This window comes from Protopterus annectens, chromosome 9.part0 (assembly GCF_019279795.1).
Source record: "Protopterus annectens isolate FY-2018-M chromosome 9.part0, PAN1.0, whole genome shotgun sequence".
Classification (NCBI taxonomy): domain Eukaryota; kingdom Metazoa; phylum Chordata; order Ceratodontiformes; family Protopteridae; genus Protopterus; species Protopterus annectens.
The window spans coordinates 150,930,040-150,947,484 of NC_056743.1; the positions used below are offsets into that span (position 1 = coordinate 150,930,040).

A 17,445-nucleotide genomic window follows, 5' to 3' on the forward strand; every position below is an offset into this window, starting at 1 on the left:
CTAGTCAGACCTAGGGTGAATTTATGAATGCCCCATCCATTTGTATAATTCCATCTTAAAGGAAGATACGGAGTCACATTGCTTGACTTACTGAGGAAGTTCGTTCTGGAGAAGGGATAGTCACTGTGTGACAAATCTGCCTCTTCATCATGATTTGTTTTTTTCTGATGCAGGTTCAAATCTCTGGTTCTACTGTTACCAGGATTGTTTGACCTGTGTAAAAGTAAGATGTCTTGGATTGCCATGTCCCTAATAGCCTAGAAGCCATGGTGCACATCATCCCTAAGGAGTCTATTGGACATGAATACAGGTACAAGGTCTCTAGCCTCTCTTGGTAGCTCAGGTCCTTTAGACCCATGATCCTTTTTCTCAAGAACCTATGTAGTCTCCCCCACTGCTTGTTACATCCCAAAGGGAGCATTATATTTGATGATAGCCTGGATCAGTGCAGAATACTGAGGGTTATGGACTTCTTTGGATCTGGAAGAAATACCCTTTACGATCACATGTGGCAGACAGAAGGATTTCCTGACCACTGTTACAAAATGATAACTGAAAGAGAGGAGGCTATTTACTCAAGTTCCAAGGTCTCTCATAATTTTGGAGTGGGGTGTTTTGTATACTGTAAGCTGGGTGCAGGATGCGTTTACCAAATGCAACTATACTGAATGATTTTAGCATTTACTTTTACCCTGATTTTCCAAGGAAGGGGATTTACAGTCATCTGTACATGTGGTTTGCCAGTGTTCCCTGACTTTTAAATTGGATATCACAAAAGTATGTTACCAGTTATAGAAGTCCTAGCTTGGATCCCTATTGTACTACACTGGTCACCTTCATGATCTCTAAGGATGCACCTGCCAACTTCACAGTGTCAGTTCTGTACCTTGGCTAATTAGCAATAACTAGATACAGATTAATTATGAGGGCATTTAGCTTACTGACTATGTTGGCATGCTGTATGGTATTAAATGCCTTGGCAATGTTAAGGTATGATGTAATGACAATGCAAACCCTGTCCACCATTTATATTACCTTTTCAAAAAAAATACCATACTTATTAGAAGGGATCTGCCCTTAAGAAAGCCAAATGACTGTGGGCATGCATCTTAACAGTCCAGATTTTTGCCTCATATTTTTGGTCTGTTCCTCATAAAAATATTGGTTTTCTGGAAAATCATTGAGGGATTGAAGTCAGAAAATAATGGCAGACATTTGGTTTCAGACTTCATACCATTCAGAAAAATTCATATTAATGTAAAACCTGTTATTCTATCACTTTCTAAGTTTATAAAAGCAATATTTAAAAATATGTGCCTATTTTTGGACCTTTGTTCCCCATTATTTATGTCTTTGTCCAGATTTCTTCTTTTAAGAGGTGAGAGGTATGGTTGGGGGGTCAAGTGTTACAAGATTTTTATGTCATAGTTTATCCAGTCTGTTATGACCTGTTCCATGACCCTGCAGAGGATGATGGATCTGTAATTCCAGGGCTCCATGATGGGGCCACCTTTCTGCAGTGACGTCACAGCTGTTGTGCATCAAACTTAAGGGACAAAACTGGTGAATAAGTTCAGGCATAATAGTTATAGGAGAACGTCCGCCACTGCATGTTTAGTGCTGTTCGACAGTTCTTTTGCTTTGGAAAGTACTTTTAACAACTTTTGTTTTGTGATGATAGAGGGCTTGAGATCCTTATTATATGTAGTTTTTTGTAGATTTTCTTTAGGAAAATTTTACAGTGAATTTGCTTACCCTTTCCATTTTGTTTAACTTTGGTTGGGACTGACATATTTATACAGTCTTCTAGATGAGCATGGAATTTATTGACATACCTACTAGCCATGCCAACATTCAAACAGTTATACTTCAACTTTGAGATTTCATCATAAAATTACAGGATATTTGTACATTTGAAGTCTTTAAATACTGTGATATTTCCATGTACTGGTTTATGGATTTTAAGAAAGAAGGCTAACAATTTGTGGTCGGACTTAACCGGGATAGAATGTACCAGCAGGATAGTGCATAGTGAAAGGACAAGGTCAAGAACATTTTGTCTTGTAGTGGACTCTTTGCCAATTGATCCAGGGAATTCTTATCTATGAAACTGAGGAAGTTCTTGGACATAGCCAGCATTTGAGGTATAGGTCTCTATGTTTATTGATGGGCAGCTAAAGTCATCCAAGATGGTGATAATTTTGTGTATTTGATGTTTATCCAGTGCATTTAAGAAATGGACACATTTTTGTGGATGGGGTCCTTTAATATGCTATGATCCAATAGCTGATATTATTTAGAGTGAGCAGAATCTCAATAAGTTCAGTTTTGGGGTCCCTGGGAATCTGTCTTGATGTAAGGTGGTCCTTCAGATATAAGGATAATCCAACCCAACTCCAATCAGATCTAAAGGATTGTTAAGTACAAAACTCTAGTACAGGGAAAGTGTTTCTTCACTTTTAAATCAGGTTTCAGTAATAATACAAAGAAAAATGTGCTCCAAATGCAGCTGGGTTTCAATGTCAGGCAATTTGTTATTTAGCAAAAAAAAAAAAAAAAGTCCAGCCAAGGGTAAAGCGAGAACAATACAAAACCCAACATGAAAAACAAAACAAGTTCTGAAAAACAACAGTGGAAGTATGTTATTCAATGATACATGTAATTAATATTCTGAGCAAGGAACATGGACAATCTACTAGTGGATACATTTAGCTCTAATGTGACCACTTCTACCTCCACACATTCCCAAATTACATACTGACATTCACATGCTCCTCAACTCCCAAAAACAAATCCTCAGTGCACTGTTCAGAGTCAAGAACACTGGTTCTATGGGGCTGCACTACATACCAGGCTGCTTACTGTCCAGCCTGAAATAGGATCTGTCAAATCACCTACAAATGCTATTCAGTATTAACCACCAAACAGGCTTTGTGCCTGCAGGACAGAAAACAGCTTTCCACCTGCACAAAGGTGGGGCATCAGGAGTCTCACCTAATTTTATACCCACAAGTCTGACAAGAAGCATTTGTAAGGCTATGGAAAGGATTATTATGGAATTAATAAATAAGAAAGCTTGGCCACCTACAAACCTTTGACTCTAGCTAGTTTGGTTTTGTCAATGACAGATAGAACAAACTTAACCCAACTGACTTCCTCAAGAAGGTCAGTGAAGTAACGGATGAGAGAAAATCAGTGCACATTGAAAAATGAGACTGTAACATTACAAAGGAATTCAACACTATCCTGCACTCGGGTATCATTCATAAACTCAACCAGCTAAATGTAAATTCCATTGTAACTCACTGGGTAGCAAACTGGATCACTTATAGAACCCATGACATTAGGGTGGGTGTCTCTACTTCCTCCAAAAGACCTGTCACTGGAGGTGCACCACAGGGACTTCACCCTTTTGGCATTTATTTCTCATAGTTTAATGTTAATGTTAAGGCTTTATGGATGACCAAGTTTGCATATGACTGTAAACATGATGCCATTGTAAACTCTCAAGAAGATACCAAGATCCTCCAAGTGGGCCTTTCCCAAACAAATATCTTGTATCAAAACCATGGCCTAAACCTAAGTGCCAAATATGCATCTTTAACTATCACATTAAAAACACACCCCTGAAAACTGACCTAGTTGTTATGGACCTGGGAGCTTATGTAGACAATTAACTATCCTTTGATCACCATGTATACACTATTGTAAGAAAGTCCATCTTCATTGCACAGCTTATTAGAAAGGTTATAGCATCCAAGCATAGGGCTGTGATCCTTTCACTGCAGTCACACTTAATAGGCTGATCAGTGAGTACAATGCCCCCTTTGTAATGTACCTGTCCAAACACTTGACACAACTTGAACAACAACAATGCCATCTTACCAAAGAAAATTCATGGCCTAAATTATAAAAGCTACAATGACCATGTCAAAGCCCTGTCTACTTAGTTTCTTACAGGCTACTGCGGTGCAGTCTCTGCCTCACTTACCAAACCTCAACCGACCCCATCTTTTCAGACCTACAGCACATTGGAAGTCCAATGGTGGCATAAACAACTGCTCAAGAGATCTTAATCTCGTCTGCAACAACTTTAATAGAACATGGAGGAGGGACAGATACATATCACAGAAAATGCATCTTATCTGGAATTGTATTCCTTTCCACATACAACAAAGTATGCCTCCTTATCTATTCAAGCATAATCTGGATGAATGGATGGAAAACCACACATTTACCTCTGATTTAGCTACTTTGTACCTTATGGACAGGGGTAATGTAAATGTCTGGGCTATTCATACTTAAAATACAAGGTATGTGTGTTATATGTACATATAACACAAGAGCTATAAATTTGAGAATGCATGGTTGGCTTCAGAAGGTCCTCATGGATCAATATTCTAGAATGTACCTATGATCCTATCAACTAGCTCTTTCACATACAAAGTGCTTTTTTCAAGTTAACACAGCAGTTGACACAGTATCCTTTAAATGTAACCATCTATAAAAAAACTGTTAAAAAACATATTCATTTAAAACATAAATGTCTTAAAACCCCTCTTTTTTAGCAAAGGCTTCAAACTACATGCATAACTTAACTCATAGCATCCTGTTGCTTTCAGTCCATAAATCTGAATGTATGTTGCTCCCCATATTAAGCAGTGTATTACAAGATGCCAAAACAATGACACAGTGACAAGATTCATAGTTATCAATGTAGATCCTGCAACTATTGTTGCTATATGGCTTTATCTAGTCATTGTGAACATCCTATTACAAATTAAATTGTTTATGCTGATTTTAGACATTTACTTTACCTAGCACATTATGATGCATGCCTCTGCTTTTTATATTGAGAACATGAATAGAACTTTGAAGGAACATGTTATTTCACATGTCTAAGACATTAAGAAATGTAATATGAAAAATTCCCTAGAGAAACACACTGCTGGATATGGGGTACAACATATATTCAGATTTATGCTACTACAGTTAACAGATATGAGTGTCCATGGTGGTGACAGCATTAATAAAGCTGAGGACATGAAATACAAATGGACTAAATAACACAAGCAGATATATGAAGACTGTAATGTTTGTGAAGATAAAGCCAGTGAGTCGCTTTTTACTAATGTCTGATAGGGTCTATATCACCATATCGAAAGGGCAAATATCCCAATACTCACTGTAACGCGACCCCCAAAAACACAAGTTCGTTCTTGTGAACTTTCGATATTTTCAACGTTCGTCATTATCACCATTTAATATGGTGATATAGGTCCGTCTGATACTAGTGAAGCAAATGATGCAGATTCATACAAGGGTAGAATTCACTGCTGCATATTATATCACCACATATATTGCTCTGTCAGTAATTATTCCATGTACTGAAGATAATACACTCCGGGCTGTAACAAGATCAGAGACATCAGCTAAGGTTAGCATAATCACAGTAAAACAACACTGTCAGAAATGTCTGTGTTTAGTACAGATACAGCACGTATAAGACCATGCAGTCTCCCTCATGTTACAACAGAAAAGTTTGATGCAGTAGTTATACAAGTAGTTCAGACAATGGGAGATGTAGATGCAGAAAGAGGAGAGGAATTTCAGTGTGGGTACAGCTCAGCCACAAGTGCAGTTTGATGGCACTGGAATATTTCATCAAATATCAGTCCTGATCATTTCAAAGCATGTGGAGCCCCCCCCCCCCCAAAAAAAAAAAAAGAAAATCAAGCTAAACCTGATCCTTACATTAGCAGGGACCTCTCACATTCATCATCAATTAAATTTTCTAAACATCAATTCTGTTTTACTCTGAGACTAGGAAATATATCCCATTCTCTTCAGTCCAGCAAAGAGCTGTAACAGGCAAAGGTTTCCTCCTAGCTCAACTTGAATACATGGTCCCCAACATAGAGACAGCCTCTATAAAATGTATCCACTCTACAATCCATTGAAAACAAAATCTGCTGATTCATTTCCAATCCATATTTCTTTTTCACCTCTGTTAACAAGGGGCTATGTCACATAATCGAACTTCCAAAATTTCGAACACCATATGTTCGAACTTGGAAGTTCGAAATGTGATAACATCGAAACCTCAGAACAGCAATTTTTTTTCCCAGGGAAAAAATTCACTGTTCCGAAAAACACACACACAACACAAGCACACCAAAAATCTAATAAACCTACACTAAACCTTACATACACTAAGGTCAGTCACTATTGCACACTTACCTTACCCGCACCCTAACCCTAAAGTCCATCACTATCGCACACTTAACTTACCCGCACCCTAACCCTAAAGTCCATCACTATCGCACACTTACCTTACCCACACCCTAACCCTAAAGTCCGTCACTATCGCAACACCTACCTTACCTGCACCCTAACCCTAAAGTCCGTCACTATCGCACACATACCTTACCTGCACCCTAACCATAAAGTCCGTCACTATCGCACACATACTTTACCCACACCCTAACCCCAACGTCCGTCACACTCGCATACTTACCTTAACCCTTTCCGTAACTTTCACACCACAGTGGAGAAAATGTCGAAGCCGCAGAAACAGCCAAACAAATTCTTTCCCTGGGAAAGAAATCGTATTTCCATGGCTCTGACATCTTCAATTTTCGAACTTCCCAGTTTGAACTTCTGGTATTCGAAAATCTGAACGGTCAATTAAATGACATAGACCCTGTTGATAATATTTATTTGGTCATTGTTTTAATTGTCTGCTGGAATTTGCACCTTCTTATAGGTTCATAGGTGGGTACTAGGCTATCTGCCCAAAGGCATTTATAAGCCTAGCCAGAATGTGTTGGCTTTCGCCGCCCCCTTAGATTAGTTCCCTGTGCCTCTGTCCAGCAGAGCCACTGACATGATCCCCGAGGTAAACTTTCTGTTTCCCATCCACTTGTCAAGGTTTCTTTTAAAGAGTGTTAGCGAGGAGCTCTGCCTAATGTAGATTGAGATCATGTTCCAAAACATGGGAAGTCTCTGGGACAGGAATCTATCCCTCCAGCACGTCCTATTTATTGTTGTGGTGAGGTTTAGATCCCTAGAGCGTGTGGCTCGAGGGGATAAGGTTTTCTTTAGGTGGAGCATGTCCATCAATTCTGGGTTGGACATGGCCTTGTATGTCAGGCAGAGATCACCTCTGAGTAGGCGGTATGCAACCGAGTACAACTGGAGTTTCTTCAGTCGAGCTGCATAGGGCATCTGTTTGAGGCCATTGATCCTCTTGGTGGGGTACTTCTGTGGTCTTTCCAGCTGTTGCAGGTGTCTTGTAAGGTACATCCCAAATGGGGCATTGTACTCTAAGATGGGTCTGATGAGTGATGAGTAGAGAAGCACAATGACCTCTTTTGATCTGGATGCGAACCCTTTTGTGATTAAGTGGGCCACGTAGAAGGATTTTCTAACCACTTTGACAATGTGATTATCTAAGGTGAGATTACTATCTACTTGGGTCCCCAGATCCCTTATCACGTCTTCCATATTTAGGGGGCTACCACCTATGTGGTAGTTTGTGGGTACTTTGTTTTTTCCAAAGGGGATGACTATGCACTTTTTGGCATTTAGCTTGAGGCCATGATTTTGACACCAGGTATCCATCTCAGTGAGACCCTTTTGGAGGACGTCTGGGTCAGACGGAGAGTCAATTATAGCCCATAGTTTGCAGTCGTCTGCAAACTTAGTCAGCCATAGTCCTCCTATGCTTGTCTGTACCTCTGAGAAGTATATGCCGAACAGGAGGGGTCCTGGGACTGAGCCCTGGAGAACACCACTTATAACCGGTTTAGAGATGGACCTAGCTTCTGCAACTCTCACCATGTGGGTTCTGTCCGTGAGCCACTTGGCAACCCATCTTGTGACATAGGGGTTTATGTTCAGACTGGTGAGCTTGTCTATAATACCAGAATGGGGAATGGTATCAAAGGCCTTAGCGATGTCTAGGTAGGCTGTGTGTACCACCTTTACCTCGTCTATAGCATTGGTAACTGTCTCAAAGAAGTCCACCAGGTTTAGAAGGCATGATCTGCCCTTGACAAAGCCAAACCGGGTAGGGTCAAGTGTTTGGAGGTTCCCAATGTCTCTGTTAATGAGTTCCATGATGATGCGCTCCATAGCCTTGCAGACCAAGCTAGTCAGGCTTATATGGCAATATATATATATATATATATATATATATATATATATATACATATATATATATATATATATATATATCATTCTGAAGGTATTACAGAATTTTTATTTCTGGATTTTGGGTTCAGTACCTTAGTTCTTATTTTACATAATGAAGGGTAGAAAAGGAGCAGACATAGATGATACAAAGAAGACCATTCCTTTGTAACAACTGATCAAGAAGATATTACTGTATTAGAAGCTGAAGATTCTTTAGATCTGGTCAGAAAAGATATTCTTGTAATCGGAGATTTAATTATTAAAAGAACTGATACATTTGCAAAGAAGATAATGAACACTGAATAGTGTTATGCTTGCCAGGAACAAAACTAGAGGACAAGCCTTGAAAATGCCTTAATGTAAGGAAGTAGGGATCTGTTTATATTCACGGTGGAAACATCTCATCCATGAGGACTCTCTGACTGTTAGTATGGAGCTTAGAGCCCTCTTAGATAGCATAGATTGTACAGATGTTAGGATGCATTTTTCACAAATCACATATAGAAAGGAGACTCATGTCACCGTGAATGAAAAGATGTTTTGGTAAATACCTATATGATAAAAAAATGCCCCGTTTTAAAAAATGGAAATGTGTAGAGCATCCAAGCCTAATTTTGTGTACACGTGCTCAGACAGGATGGGCACTTACCGAGTTCAGGGAAGAGAATTTTTGCAACAGATATTTTACAATATTTGACAAACACAAAGCAAGTACCAGGTCAAAAATTTAACAGTTCACAGACAGCAACAACTGATGCATCTCTGATGATTGCTGAGCATTAATAATAAAGTTTTTTATTGGAACATTTGCTACATTCCCACAAGACTGATGTAGTTATTGCTGGTGAAACATGGTTAAAGAACAATGACTTGAAAGCAGTTCTGTCAGGGTATAAATATTTTTACTGTATCAGACATTCCAACAAAAAAAAATCAGGTGTAGGTGTTATTATAGGGGTTAAAGGTAGTTATGAGACCTGTGATTATTACATTTTCAGTGATTACACCAATACTATAAATTGTGTTACTGAAATAAAGACAGCCCTGGAACATAATTGTTGGAGTATATAGACCAATGAAGTCAAGTGCTGATGAACCTAAAGGAGTTCATATATTTCTTGCATGAAATACAGAAGTGAATAATAAAAATAGAGGTTGGAGACTTAAATTTATCAGAAAAAGACTGGAATAATATTGATTCAACATCATTAGTAAGATCACCATATTCACAACATATGCAGAGGAACAACAATTGCTTCAGATTATAAAAAAATCCTACCAGGGAATGGAACATACTAGACATTGTTTGAGTTGATAAATAAATTACTTTTACTTCATGTCATGTTTTAACATTGTTAATGCGCATTGATCATGAGGTTATAAAAGTTAATTTGTTGCTAGATAATTCTGCAAAACTGAAATCTAAATCAATGCACAGAAGATTAATAACATGTTATATGGAAGCAAAGCAGTCACTATGTAAAACTAATCTGAGTGATGCATCCAGTGGAAAAACTGCAGAAGGGATGTAAAAACCTTTGAAAGAAAAACTGATGCATGGAAAAAATAAAAAAATGTTAAACATCAGGATCTAGGCAAACAATGTAAGGAGGATATATTTCCAGAAGAACAAGATACTTGATTAAGGTGAGAGACAAAACATATAAAACAATGGAAAAGATGTCTATCTACAACTTTGCAAACTGAAATAAACAAGTTGGACAGACAAATTAAACACAGTGTGAGACATGATCAAGAAAAAAATTGAAGAAAATTTATATAAAGATATTGTGCATAATAGGAAACCATTTTATAGATGTATAAGATGTGGAAGAAGTAAAGACATACAAATTGATTAACTGTGTAAATTCTAACTTAGACACAATAGATTACAGATATATTTACAAAATCTTATGCAAAGCAGATTGGCTCCATAAAGGGGGTAAAAACTGTCCTAGTGATACCTAGCTAACCTCAGATATAGAAATCAAATTAGAATATATTGAAAAAGAACTACACAAAAGAACAACAATCTGGATTCAAACAAAGCACAAGGAGGAGAAAGCGTTAGTAATAATGACCTGAGAAGACGTCAGCAAAAACTTTCAGTACCATTATATCTATTACTTGCTAGGTTCCATAAATATGGGGAGATTCTTCAAGATTGGAGATATATACTTGTTAAACCTGTGTTTAACGAAAAAGGCGATTAGAACAAACCCAGTCATACAGGTCCTTAAGTTTACTTTCATATTGTGGAAAATAATGGATAAGGTAATATTGGATAAGTTATTGTCAGAACTGGAAAGGTTGGGACTTGAAACCATTTATCAGAATGCATACAATGAAAACAGCTCTATTACCACTTGCAACATGATGTTTTATAACAATATAATAACAGCCATGAATGAAAAATTGTGCTGTGATGCAATTATTGACAGGGTCATACACAAAACACTGATCAATAAACTAGAACAACTAGGTATTGTTGTACTCTGGATAAATGGATACCTGCATGGCTTAAAAATATGATATGGCAAGTATACAGCAACTGGACAGGTGAAATTCGAGGTATCAGTCAAAAGTGTCCCACAGGGCTCTGTCCTAAGCCCATACTTGCTTAGATTGTACCTTTCAGCTCTATCTTTATCATCCGAGGTGTTCTACAGTCTGTATGCAGATGACCTGAAACTGGGTAAACTAATTACATTTGTTACAGATAGGGCATGTCTGCAGAAGAACTTGACTAAATTGACCATTGGGCACAGGAGAATAATATGCTGATAAATACATCAAAAACTAAGTATATCAGATTTGGGAGGCGTAAATTGACAGGTGAATATTTAATACAGCACACAGTGATTGAAACTGTAGACTCATTTAAGTGGTCTTTGTTCAGCTGTTGAATGAAACTTTTATTAAACAGCTATTAATTGAACCCTAAACATCAAATATTCCTTTTGTTGAACACTCATATCTCCGAAAATAAAATCATCAGATATCCATAGCTGGTCGTCACTGCTAACGTCCGATGATGCCGCACCACACTACATAACATAAAGTAAGCAATGCCTTTTATACGTGAATAAACAAGAATCTTATTCCCTTATAAACACTGCTGTAAACGTAGACTCAAATATATTTTAAAGGCATATTTCCATGTATAAAGAAACCTACTCTTTCCCCACTGTAGTGTAATCTCAGAGATGGTATATACAATTAATGAAGAGTGTGGTGGGCACAGGAATGCAAAGCAAATGTTTTAATTGATATTTGCTTAAATACCTAATGATGGCTCGAGAGTATGACCCACACCTAGATGATATACAGTATGGCTTCATTACAGGACATTCAGCCTTTACATGTCAGACTAAAATCTATGACGCGATATCTAATTTAAGAGATTGAAAGTAAGCAATGCTTTGTAGTCTATTTGGACATTACAAAAGCCTTCTATATTACACCATGTCAAAAAATACTAATACTATTGGAAATACGAGTGAATCCCTATGTTATAAGATAGTTAGGACCTTGGCTGGTAAATAGAATGAAATTGGAAACAATCCAAGGTATTAAATCATCATTGAAAAAATAGCACAGAAGTTCCAGAGGGTTCTAAACTGGGTCCAGTACTATTTTATCACATTTTCTTCTGACTTTTTCACTTTGACAAAACATTGACACAGCAAATTTGCAGATAATTGTAAAAAATTACAAACTTGAGGATTTGGCTGACCTGAACACTTACCTGCAGTATACTAAGAAATGATCTGAAAGGGCTTAAGATGTACTACCCCCAAAAATATCTTAGTCTTATATTATTTAAATACTACCATCACAGTCAAATCAGGGTATCAGGACTTGATTATAAATGATCATATAAAAGATTTGAGTATGGTAACTGGTGCAAGATTTAATTTAAAAGTAAAACACATGATGTAAAAAAAAGAACGATGAAACAAAGTGGGTTAATATTCCAAAAGATAAAAATATGGAGAAGGATCTGTATTAATCAAACTGTACAAATCAACGGTAATTCCACTCACTGAATACAACATTAGTTTCTGTTATCTAACATCGGCCAAAATAGTAATGCTAGTATCTGTTCAAAGTTGATTAAACAAAATTAATAATAACAACTGTTAAAAAGGCTGACTATAGTTTAAGGTTATACATACAGACTTATACGGTATAGTGTCCTGAATGGTAAGGAATAGATTGTGTCTTATAGGTTCATAAGTTCACAGGCAATTACTAAGCTAGCTGCCCTTGCAGGCCTCATTTGGTTACAGATTAGCCTCACCCATCCCATGGTTGATAATTATATACCAAAAGTTATCTGTAATGAGAATAACTGGGATCATACCATAGATAATTTGAGGGGACCTATTTATGGGGTAAAGCATTTAGGAGCTGCCTCTGTCTATTAGTAGTACAGGGAGCAGTCCTGGGGTAAATTTTCTGTTTTCCATCCACAGATCTAAGGTGTGCTTGAATATGAACAGGGATGAACTTTGTTTTATGTGGATATGGAGTCTGTTCCACAGCAGTGGTATCTTCTGCAAGATATACCATCCCCTAATAACTATTTTCTTGATGTTGCAGAAGAGGTTTAGATACCTAGACTGAGGATTTCTAATGCCATTTGCCTTGCTTATGTGCAGTAAATCCATCACTAATCATTGGAAGGATGTTGCACAGGCCATATCTTAGTAGTCTGTAGGTACTAAGTATAGTGACAGGGCTTTCAATTGGACCATATAGGACATGTTGTTTAGGCCTTGTATCCTTTCAGTAAGGTATCTATGTGGGCATTCCAGTTGTTGCATGTGTCTGAACAGATACATGCAAAAGGAGGAAGTTTAGTCAACAATTGGCCTAATTAGGGCTGAGTAAAGGGGGACAATGACATCTCTAGATGTCTTGACTATAAACCTTGGAAAAAATGACACTGAGTCAAGATTTTGGACTAAAACTGGATGAAGAGTACTTTACTGACAGATGTTGTGGTCCTTGGTATAATAGCTATATAAATAAAACTACTAAGACAGATCTCTATACCTCCCAGTTTTTATCATATTAATGGAACAAATTACCAAGTAGTGTAAGAAGTGCCACTTCTCTGACCAGTTTAAGTGTAGATTAGACAAACTCTTGTCAGATAAAGGGTTAATGTATGGGGTAAGGGAGTAGTACTTGAAGATCTAACAATCAGTCTGCAGCATAATTATTAATGACCCATAGTACACCCAGCTATGATGGCATGACAGCATTCTATGCAAACAAGCTCAACTCAACAGTTCTGGGAACAGCACTCTTCTGTGCTGGGTGTAATAGATCAACAAATGCAATGGCTGTGCCTGTCTGAAGGTGGCTAATGGATTTGCCCATCATTCTGTCTGAAGAACCATGCTTACTTTCCAAAAGTAGCATCACACAGGAGACTGTCTCACAATGCTGCAGAAAGTGATTTATGGCAGGAGGTTACATCATTTAATAATAAGTGAAAACTACAAAACAGTCATAAAACCATGCATACACAGGAGCATAAACAAGTGATTCCACTTTGCAATTTCTTTAGTTCTACCATGTCTCTGTATTGTTACTAAAATTACATTATACAACGACCCCCTATTAATATTCAAAAACATACACGCTGATTGGTCAGTGTGCACGTTGTAAATCAGAGTTATAGTAATGGAAAAAGGTCCGGTCGCCCGGAATTTTTCCAACTCTTTTTTTACAGCAATGGAGAACGCAAGATCTCCATTGCTTTACACTGTCTCGCTATGTTAAATGAGTTTAACATAGCGAAACAGCTTTAAAAAAGCAACGGAGATTCTCCGTTGCTTTTTTTAAAGCTGTCTCGCTATGTTAAACCCATTTAACATAGCGAAACAGTTTGTAAAAAGCAACAGAGATATTGCTGTCTCCGTTGCTTTTGCCCACAGCTCTGATGTACTGTGTAGGCATATGCATGCGCAGTACATCAGAACTGCCACAGAAAACCAGACAGCTGTAGAAGGGCAGCAAGGAGGCATTATACAATGCCATTATTTAAGAAAAATATATATTTTTTCTTAAATAATGTCATTGTATAATAGCAATAACCCACGCCTGGGTGTGGGTAATGCTGGATTTACCCACAGTTGGCTTTGTTTGGCCACTCGGGCTTCGCCCTCGTGACTAAACCACACCAACTATGGGTAAATCCAGCATTACCCACACCCAGGCGTCGATTATTGCTACACTGTTCAATACGGAAAATGCTGAACTCCTGACCAATACCTAAAGTAACTTCCTATTGATAGTCTCCAAATGGAATAATTTTCTGACACTGATTCCTGACACAGACATTCAGAGTGAGGAGAAGCAGGTGCCCATGTAGGGAATTACAGCAGCAATAAGTGCAGAAATGGACCTCTCAACATGATCTTTAAATGCTGTGTTATTTAGTTTTTGTTAACCTGATGGACATGCAACATATAGATTATGTATTTCAAGGCATGGTATGAAATTTTACAGAGCACAAAATGGCACATTATGCAAAAATAGTAAGCAGTTATTTAGCAAAATAATTAATCTTAATGTCAAGTGATGAGTAGAGCAATAAATAGTTAATGAATTGACTATATATATAAAGACCTTTATGGGTCAGTGAAAAATCGCATGTAACATAGGTGCATTACAGTAAAGTGAAGTTTGCCAATAGCCATCAGAAACCTTGTGAACTGCACTACAAATGGATTTACAAGGAACCAGAGTTATACTTCAATAATGTGGTGAAGAAACTGTTTTATCCCTGGATTACAGAGATTAAGTGTATGTCATAATTAAAGAATCACAATAAATACAAGGCAAACGTATCGCAAGACCTTTACACCTTGCCAATACACAATGTTCTCCTGTACCCCACTTTTTAAGAAGGGAAAAGTAAGTCAGTTCTAGAGTAAATGTGTGGGTACCCATCCATTCATCCAAATTTAATTTGTAGGATGCTAGGCTACAAACTTTGCTTAACTTGCAGAGTAAGTTTGTTCCAGAAGTGGGGTAAATGCTGGATAATAAATTAGCCACTCCAGCATATTTTATGTGCTGTTGGAGACTTAAGTCGCTAGTGCCAGCATTAGTGGAGCCATTTTATTTATGAAGATAAAGAGATCCATAATGGCAGGGAATTCAAGGCAAAAATCACCATGCAAAAGCCTATAAGAAAAAGTAAAGGGATATCACTTCAATCTTCTTGGTTATGTTCCTCCAGGGCCTTTGTAGTTGCTTAATTTATATAGAAATTTACTTCCTGAAGGGTACATTGCACTCACTGATTTGTCTAATTAGGGTGACATAAAGAGGAGATGATAACTTCTTTTGATTTGGATGATATTGCTTTTGATATTAGCTGTGCTTAACAGAAGGATTTTCTGCCTGCTGCTGCTACGTGGTAGTTGGACACAGGAACTATCAACCCATGTTCCAATATCTGCCACTACATTACCATTCTGGAGGGGGGCTTAGTATAGTGTATGTTGGGGGAGAGAGCTGCCTAGCAAATGTAGAAATACTATATTTTCAAACTTAATTTTAGCACTTTTACTATGCACTACTTGTTCACAAGGGTTAGCTCCTTCTGTACTAAATGGGCATCAGAAGGAGATCTGACAATAATGTCCAGTTTGCAGTCATTTGCAAACTTAGTTAACCAATGGTCCTGATTCCTAGTCTGGAAATCAGAGATAGAGATGCTAAAAAGGAGAGATTCTAGTACTATGCCTTGGAGCACACCACTAGTTGCCTTCATACTTTTTAAGGAGACACTTGCCGGCTTAGCTATGTGAGTTCTATCGTTTAGCCACTTGGCCATCATCTTTACAAGGTATGGCTCTACTTTTAAGTCACTTGGCTTGTTTACAAACCCAGCATGAGTTATTGTGTCATATACTTTCGCCAGATCCAAATAAGCTGTTTGAAGAGAACGACCACTGCCAGCAGCCTGTGTGACCTTCTCGAGGAAAGGGAGTAGGCAGAATCTTCCTCTGATGAAACCATATTGATGTGGGTCTAGCCTTATAAGGCTTTTGTTGCAATATTTGGTGAGGTCCACTTCAATCCATAACAAAAAGGTCAGGCGCTTTCGTCAAATAGACTTCCTCAGAGGAAGTTCTGAGGAAGTCTACTTGACGAAAGTGCTTGACCTTTTTGTTATGGATCGAAGTGGATTTTACTGAATAAAGTGTGGTGAAAAGATTGGCTTGAGTGGTGGTAACCATTTATATACCATTTACATTCTTTCGTGAGTGGCGGGGACTAGTTATCGGCTTGGAAGTGGTTTATTGGTTGATTTGGTGTGTTTGCTGCTTTCCCACCTGTGGTTTTTCTCAATATTTGGTGAGGTCTGATGTGATGCATTCCATGGGTTTGCAAATCAGATTAGTCAGGCTAACAGGTCATTAGTTAGTTAGTTTCTTGGCTGCGTGACTGGACCACACTTGTACAGGGACATCACTACTGGCCTTTCAAAATACTTAGGAATAAACTCTGTAGCTATGCTTATGTTAAACAATTTACCAGTTAGTCAGGCTAACAGGTCATTAGTTAGTTAGTTTCTTGGCTACGTGACTGGACCACACTTGTACAGGGACATCACTACTGGCCTTTCAAAATACTTAGGAATAAACCCTGTAGCTATGCTTATGTTAAACAATTTAAAGAGGGGCTCCAAAAAGGCATGTTTGACACTATATATTAGGCATCTGAGCAAATTACCAAGTTCCATGACAGTAGTATTTTCATTTGTGATATTAAGAGGTGTAAGGGAATTAAGACGGTTGTTTCATGGTTAAAGTTTGCACCAAACTTGTCTGCTAGTGTGTTTGCTATTGAGTCTGAGTGGGCTCTGATTAGATGGTGTCATTTTGAATAACTTGAAAGCACTGCTGGGTATTATTTCTTAGTTTCATAATGTTACTAAGGAAGGGCGAAAATTATTATTGGCTTCAGTAGCTAATATGTGTTCATATTTTGTCTCATTACTCCTGAAAGTCGCATTTAGATCTTTACTGCTATTATTAATAGAGTATTAAATTCTTGATCCGTTACATGATTTAAGTTGTTTCGTTCTTGCACAGAGCTTATTTATGATGATGGGCCACCAGGGTGCTTTTATGACGTTTTCCATTACTTCTGCCTCTAGTAGGACCAACCAGGTCAGGGCACTTATCTACATGACAATAGAAGTCATTTGTATAAGTT

General features: G+C 37.8%; 1 protein-coding gene across 1 annotated transcript in view; it reads right to left on the bottom strand.

Moving 5' to 3' along the window:
• Nucleotides 1–17,445, bottom strand: part of B4GALNT4 (beta-1,4-N-acetyl-galactosaminyltransferase 4) — a 1,859,522-nt gene that overhangs the window by 134,469 nt on the left and 1,707,608 nt on the right. The gene's annotated exons all lie outside the window — the stretch shown is intronic.